This window comes from Pinus tabuliformis, chromosome J, assembly GCF_031772625.1.
Source record: "Pinus tabuliformis cultivar Carrire ecotype Pingquan chromosome J, CPIR1, whole genome shotgun sequence".
Lineage (NCBI taxonomy): Eukaryota > Viridiplantae > Streptophyta > Pinopsida > Pinales > Pinaceae > Pinus > Pinus tabuliformis.
The window spans coordinates 243320241-243328247 of NC_142295.1; the positions used below are offsets into that span (position 1 = coordinate 243320241).

General features: G+C 35.2%; 1 pseudogene; it reads right to left on the bottom strand.

Moving 5' to 3' along the window:
* Positions 1–5925: 5925 nt before the first annotated feature.
* Positions 5926–7680, bottom strand: LOC149226660 (beta-1,6-galactosyltransferase GALT29A-like; annotated as a pseudogene).
* Between the last annotated feature and the right edge of the window lie 327 nt (positions 7681–8007).

Sequence of the window (8007 nt, forward strand, 5' to 3'; positions counted from 1 at the left end):
GCAATTGACGAAATATTTTCTAAAAGAGAACTTGTGGATACAACACTTAATGATTTACTTGACTCATGGGATTTGTTTGCATATAGTATTTTTGGTAGGAAGGAAGCTCCAAACTTTGTATAATTATGGACTGCTTATACTTAAGAGGAATGTAGGCTCACATCAAAAGGAAAGATTCAAATATCTGATGAAGGTGATTCTCAAGCCTTTGCAACATGTTTCAAGAAGGCTAAAGGAAGAAAGAATTTTGGTTTTCAAATAAGAAATGAAGGAAGAAGACCTAAAGGAAGAAGAACTGCTCCTCAAAGAAAGAGGGATATGTTGAAAGTTCAATGCTATCACTATCAAAATTTGGTCACTATAGACATGATTGTCGTGAAAGATCGAACGATAGAAGGAGAAAGGGAAATAAACATGCTACAACAACCTACATTAATGAAATTCCAAAGAAACCTAAGAATGAAGATTTAGGTACCAAATACTTCTTCCATTTTTCTTCTCTTATAGGTTCTATTGCTAATAGAGATGATTTGTGGCTAGCAGATAGTGGTGCCTGAAGGCACATGACAAGAGATCATGGAAACCTCACAAATATAATGGAAATAAGATTATCTAAAAAGGTATAGCTTGGAGGTAAAAACAATTATGTAGTAAAGCATTGGGAAAACATTCATTGAGTTGGAATCAAGTGAAAATGTTCTCTTAGCAACATACTATATGTATCAGGTTTAAAAAAGAATTTGGATTCTATTTCATGCTTGGAAGATAAAGGAGATAGATTAGCATTTGTTGATGGAAAAGTACTTTTGTGGCCCAAGGGCTCATGTATAGATTTTTCTAGAGTAATTAGAGTTTGTAAAACAAGGTTGTATAGACTTTTGAAATAACTTTCTCAAGAATTAGTACATAATGACATCAATCCATGTGAACTTTGGCATAAAAGATATGCACACCATCACTATGGAGTTTTTCCTTCTTTAAAACAAATGGTTTCAGGTGTCCCAGATTTGTAGGTAGAGAATGAAGAAGTATGTAAGGATGTGTGCTTGGGAAGAATTTCAAGAAGCCTTATCCAAGAAGTGAAAGTAGATCCAAGGAAATTTTGGATCTAGTTCATTTTGATTTATGTGGTCCAATTCCAGTGAAATCCCTTGGAGACTCTTTGTACTATGTAACCTTTATTGATGACTTCTCTCGCAAGACATGGATCTACTTCATGAAGAAAAAAAAGGAAGTCTTCAATAAGATTAAGGAATTTAAGGCTAAAGCGGAAAAATTGAATGGGAAGAAAATCAAGATTCATAGATTAGATAATAGAAGAGAATATACTTCCAAGGATCTCATTGCCTTTTACAAAGAAGTTAGGATTGAGAGGGAGTTAATAGTCCCCTACAATCCACAACAAAATATAGTTGTTAAAAGAAAGAATGAACCCATTGAATAATTTGTTAAGTAAATGATGCATGATCAATACTTTCCTATATTTCTATAGTGCGAAGCATCTATGAAAACCATCTATATTCAAAAACAGAATTCCTTATCAAATTTTGGAAGACAAGACTCTTGAAGAAAAATTCACCAGAAAAAAACCATAGGTTGGACATTTAAGAATATTTGGTTGTCAATGTTGGGCAATTTATTGGGCTTAAATTGCTGCATTAAATTATCAACCAGGGAAACTCGTAAGCTTGTGATGATGCCAACAAAATATATGCAGGAGTAGGCAACTAACTTTATGTCTAGCTAAATTATTTACGATTCAATATAATATGCAAGGGAAGAGGCTCCTAACTAAGGAGGTCCTAGTTGTCCTTCCCTACAGTATCATAGAGAAATCATTCATAAAACCAGAAACTTGAAATAAAGACAAGAGAATGAACTTTAATTGTTGTTCAGATTCAAAGAGAGAGAAAGACTAACTTAGTCTCTTGATTGTCCTCTCATGTACTAATCCAAACTAAACTAAGATTCATCCATAAGCATAAGAAATAAAATAACTTGAAACATAAAAGCAAAAGAATGAATTTCAATTATCATATGAATCAAATGGAGAGAGAGCCTAACTTAGACTCTTGGTTATCTCCTCATATGATACTTGAAACATAAAAGCAAAATAATGAATTTCAATTATCATGCAAATCAAATGGAGAGAGAGAGAGCCTAACTTAGACCCTTGGATATCCTCTCATATGTTGATAAGATTCTAATTTAAAAACTCATTCATCAATCGCAAAAAAATCCTCAAACATCTAAGCAATTAAATGAAATAAGATCTAATATGAAATAACATGCTCCTTTGATCCTTCTAGAGTGAGCTCAATTCTCCTAAGAACAAAGTGACAAGCTATTCCATATACTACATTAAGGCAACTTATATCTAAAACTACATAATGGAAATATATGTACAACTTATATCTAAAACTACATAATGAAAATATATGTAAAATGAAGCTTTATTCTATTCCATCATAAGTTGGATACAATGCTCCAAGAGTCCTCTCCTTTGGAATGGAGGAGGTACTCCTATTTATACAATGAGATGAGATAACAAACTCATAATGATGATCCACTAATCTCTCTTTAGTTCCATACATTTCTCAACCATCTAGACACATAACCCTATCCTCCATGATTTCCTCCATGAGGTCCATGATCTTCTCCATGAGATCATGATCTTTTCCATGAGGCTTATCTTATCAAATTCGAATTTGATCATTCAAGGCCACATAAAGATGCCCTGGAAGCTTCCTTTGTACCTACACATGTCAACAAACTCATTCTAATTGTTAGGTATAAGTATAAGCATATTATTTTCTAAAGTTTAGCCATAAATCCACTTAAAAATGTTAAGAATTAATAAACTTTGGAAAAGCATTGTTATAACCCAATAATGAGGTAAATGTAATGATATGGAGGTGGAATGGAGGTGACATGAAGGTAAAATGTGAAGATATTGGTGAATAATGGAGTGAAAATAGGGACTATTTTGAGGCCCAACATCTCCCCCAAACTCAAGGTATTGCATATCCTCATGCAATCTATTACATTACTTTTGGAGCTTTGGCTTAAACTCTGCATGATATCATTTACATAACTTTTGCAAAGCGTTATTTTGATGAACTACAACTTGGTTGGTTCTTGTGTTTCAACCATATTTTGTTTGTTGCATTCAATGTATGATCTTTGCATATTGATAATGTGATTTTTATTGCAGAGTATTTTTGTTGTAATGCATCATGGTTGGTTCTTGTGTAACAAGCATGATTGTATTGGCATCCAATTAACTTTTAAATACTTTTGTCAAAGCCATTTGTATGCTCATGTAATAGTGAATATAGCTTGAAGATAAGTGGGGTTTAGAATGTGATATATGAATGTGGATGTTATATGAATGTGACAAAGTATGTATGTAAATGTATCCTTCCCCTTAAACGGATGGTTTGGGAAGCTATGTGAAATGAGGAAGGAAGTGAAGTTTTTCCAAAAATTATTATTCTAACTTTTCAAGGAATTTAATGGTTAAAAGTTAGAAAATATCATACCTTAACTTACCCTTCCAAAAGTAGATGAGGGTCGTGCACGTGTGGCTGCAGAAACTGTTGTTCGTAGGCTTCTTTACTTGGTTGGGAAAATGGTGGATGAATCATGCATGTTCAACGACCACAATTTTGCTCTGAAGCTTCTTCTTCAAGTTGTGGATGAAAGATGGATCTGTATTGTCGTAATCTGAGTAGTCTGCTGAACATGGCTGAAAGTCGTATCTGCTGCTGGATCCTCTACTGTTGGATGATGAATCCGACGAGTCTGCTAAATATGGCTGAAAATCTATAAGGCTTGGAAGGTATACAAAATATAGATGTTACATTTCCCCCCCAGCCTTATTGATTGACTTGTCCTCAAGTGATGACAAACTGAAAAACAATGAAAAGAAATTGGCTTCATCTGCTACAAAATATGGGTCTTCAAGTCTTCAACGCTCGATGGCACAAATCTTACTATGTGATTAAATGTGTCGATGTCGAACATAGCAAGAAGTTGTTGACTTAGTGGCCATTAATGAATGCCCCTAGCCAACACAAGAGCTCCCACCATTGATTCCAATGGGAGTCAGGATGCCTAACACATCTTTGTATGTACGAATAAATTTGTCGTGGTCGAGTCACCTACAAGATCCAACGAACAAGGGATATTAATGTACTCCCATTTTTCATTGGCAAGAGTACTTGCCATTAAGGCATGCAAGCCTCTAGGTGTTTTTTCAATGATACTTAGACTCTAGGACTTCGACTCAAGCAGAGTTTTATTTTGGAAATGAAGGGGAATGGTAATGACATGGAAAATGACAATAAGCTTGTAAGGAATGGATGTAAGGAAATGCACGATGTATGAATAAATACTCTTGTTGTGAAAAATGGACATGGAAATGGTATGCTTTATGGACATGGACAATTGGTGGAAAATCTTTTGCAAAAAGTGAGTGCAAAGTAATGGTTGTGGACATGGATTTGTTTTTTAGAAATTTTCATGAAATTAGTCGTTTGAAGACCAATTGTGCGCACAATGTAATCTCCTTAATGTATACTTGATTGTCCTGTAACCTGTAAAAAACTTGGTACAAAGAAAACATAAGTGTGCTCTAGAAGAAATGGCCATTTTCTTCATGATTCTTACGCAAAAATTTCATACCAAATAAAACAAATTAAGGACAAACAAAGTGTTAAAATTGACTTAATCGTGATATTAATATCAATTCATTTTTTTAAAAAATAACCATGAAAAGTAATACTCCCTGTTTGTGTCAGCTGACCTCTGTGCATGGCGAAAAATTTGGCGTTTGCCGTGTCCTGTGGATTAGTACGTTATAAAAGCATACAACAATATCAAATTGTCAATTCTATGCAAGTTAATCAGCAAATCCACCAAATGTTCTTTTAAATTTTGCTTCCAAAAGTTCCATTATTTATTTTCAAATCTGTGTGAATTTTGTGAAAAATGTGTTTGTTTGTTTTTTTTTTTTTAATTTTTTTTTTTCTGTCATCCTGTTCTCATGATTCTCTCAATTTTCATGCCTCCAATGTTTTCATCCTGTTCTTGTAATTCTCCTGATTCTCTCAATTTTCATAGTTTTGTTTTATGCCAGTACACTTCACATGCCAATGTTTAATTTTTAAATCCTTCTAAACAACAATTGTTAACTATTATTTTATTATTATTATTATTATTATTTTTATTTTTTATTTATTGTTTATTTTTTTATTTTTATTTTGTTCAAACTTGATAACAAAAAAATATATTAATATAATTAATATAATTAATACAATCATATTAATATATTAAATTAATATATTAATATAATTAATACAATCATATTAATATATTAAGACAATCATATATATATATATATATACAAATCAAATATTATATAAGTTGTATTATATTAATACAACTTGTCCTGACGATGAACCACACTAGTTGGTTCGAAACACGTTGACAAATGAGATTCCATGTGATTTTCGCCGAAGAATCTTTCTCTAACTTGATATGGATCACAGAAGCCTAAACTCTATTATATCAATAATTAATTATAGCTAAATATATACAAAAAACAAATCACACAATCAAAACAAATCAATCCTTAAAAAAAAAATATAACTACTAATATTCCAATATAAATCTAAAGAAATCAAAGCATTAAATGAAAATCTATATATATAAAACAAATATAAATAAAAATAAATATATTACAATTAAACTACACGTAATATATTACAATTAAATATTACAATTAAAACGTAATAAATATAAATGTAATATATTACAATTAAATCATTAAAAGAAATCCAACCAAAACGTAATGCAAAATGACATTTGGAGGGTACGCAATCTCCTATCCAACTTTATTTTCTTATTCTGTTTGTCAACGAATCAAGGGTAATGGTGCTTGGCCTGAGAAGATTTATCGAAACCGAAGATACTTACCTTCTCGCAAATCCCCAGTGCGACCATCACTGCCTGCATTCCAGACGAGTAATGGAACATTGAATCATCGTGCGCCACGCTCCATTCCTCTGAATGCTTACCGGTGGTCTCTACAAAATTATTGAGAGAATAATACTTCACTACTCTGCCACAGAGATTATCGAATCGTGCGTCTGTGACGAGCAGGGGCGCCTTGTGGGATGCATTGCAGAGGGAAAAATCCATCAAATGCACGGCCTGGCAGATGTACATAATAATTGGGACGGTTTCCCCATATGGATGGCAGAAGCACCCGGTTCTTCTGGCACAGGAATGGAGAATATTGCTGTTAACGAATGCAAGAGTGGTTTTGGAGTCCACGCTGTTTTCAAAACCCCCGGTGTGGGCGTTGTTGAGTCAGATTACCATTTCATGGGAATCGATCAGCGGTCCTTGGGTTTTTCAAAGCAGGATACCGCTGTTATCGACCACGGCGCAACTCCGGTAGTGTTTCCTAGGTCGAATGTCCACAACCCCCGTGGTATTGTAGTGACGATCCAAGGGGGTTTTCACGAGATCACGGAGCTCCGCCATGACCCGCGGGTGGAATCGCTTGTTGGGCAATCAGCTCCATCGTTCAGTAAAACCCAGAAACAGTTTCAGGAAAAGGCTGTGGATCATGCTATCAGGTAAAATGCACCGGCAATCCTCTGTGTTCCGAAACGGGAGTGACCGTTGCGGTTGCTGACGAATCATCTGGGCAATCACAGTTTGTTCTCAGTGGTACTGCCTTCCAAGATATGGCGTCTGATCCTCGTAGAAGTACATATCTGCTTTGTTTCGAAGCGTGCCTTGTGAATATCAGAGAACCAATATTGCCTTCCACGTCAATTCGGGCTCCAGTGCTTACTGGCTGGGGCTCCTTGTTGAATACGTAAATGGAGATGGCGACCTAGGAGCGGTCGATTTAAAACAGGAAAACTCCAATACATGGCAACCAATGCAACAAACATCGGGTGCAAATTGGGCTTTGAACAGTGGTCCTCTGAGTGCTCCCTTCTCCATTCGCCTTACAACCCTCTCCACAGGCAAAACGCTCATCATAGATAACGCTATTCCAGAGAATTGGCAGCCGAATGCTACGTACAATACCAATGCCAACTTTCATTGAAAGCAAGCCAACGATTCAGAGGATATCTCCAATAATAATGCGACCCTTTCCTCCTCTTTAACAGGCGGAAATCAATCAAGTCATCAGGCTATGAGACAGGCCTTGGTGTACGCACAGGCCAGCATTTTAAGCTGCTTGAAACTCTAATTCCAGCAAATGGTGGAAGGACCAGGTGGTGCCACGTATGTAACCCTACCCATAGCTCCAAGAGAAAAAACAATACGGTGTTCCATCCTGCCCTTCGCTTTAAAAAGTGGAGAAGCCGATAATGAAAGAACGACCGAGTTTGGGAAGCTCTTAGTTACTTTTCTGGCGCCGTATCGCACTTTTTGTCTCAACCATCCATGACTGCACCAGAGCTGAGTGAAGGTAAACGTTGTGGAGCATAATACTACATCCATCAATACTCACAACTTGCTTGATAGCATTTGATTGTATGCGTGGGATCAAAAACCCTAGTAGCAATTCCACTCCATTCGGCTTAGCTTAATTGCAATTGCGCTACCAATATCCTCCTGAATATCAGCACCGATGAGAGCAATTTCCGCCATTATCCACAGTGTAATTCTCGGCACTGGTGGATACTGCAATTACATCGTTTGCAGGTGGAGTTTATCATGGAAAAGTTAATACACGCCTCCAGGCATCAGTATGATCACTCCAAATGGGAGGTTTGCAACACCCAAGAGGATCTGCTTGTCTATGAGAAAGATCATGTGATTTTTTTTGGTTTGGGGATCGATGTAACAAAAGCATGAAAGTCAATTTTTTTTTAATAATAATAATATATATAAGAGATATATATATATATTATTATTACATGGAATTTTTATTTATTTTTATTTATGTGTTTTTTTTTTTTTTTTTAATGCAACAAA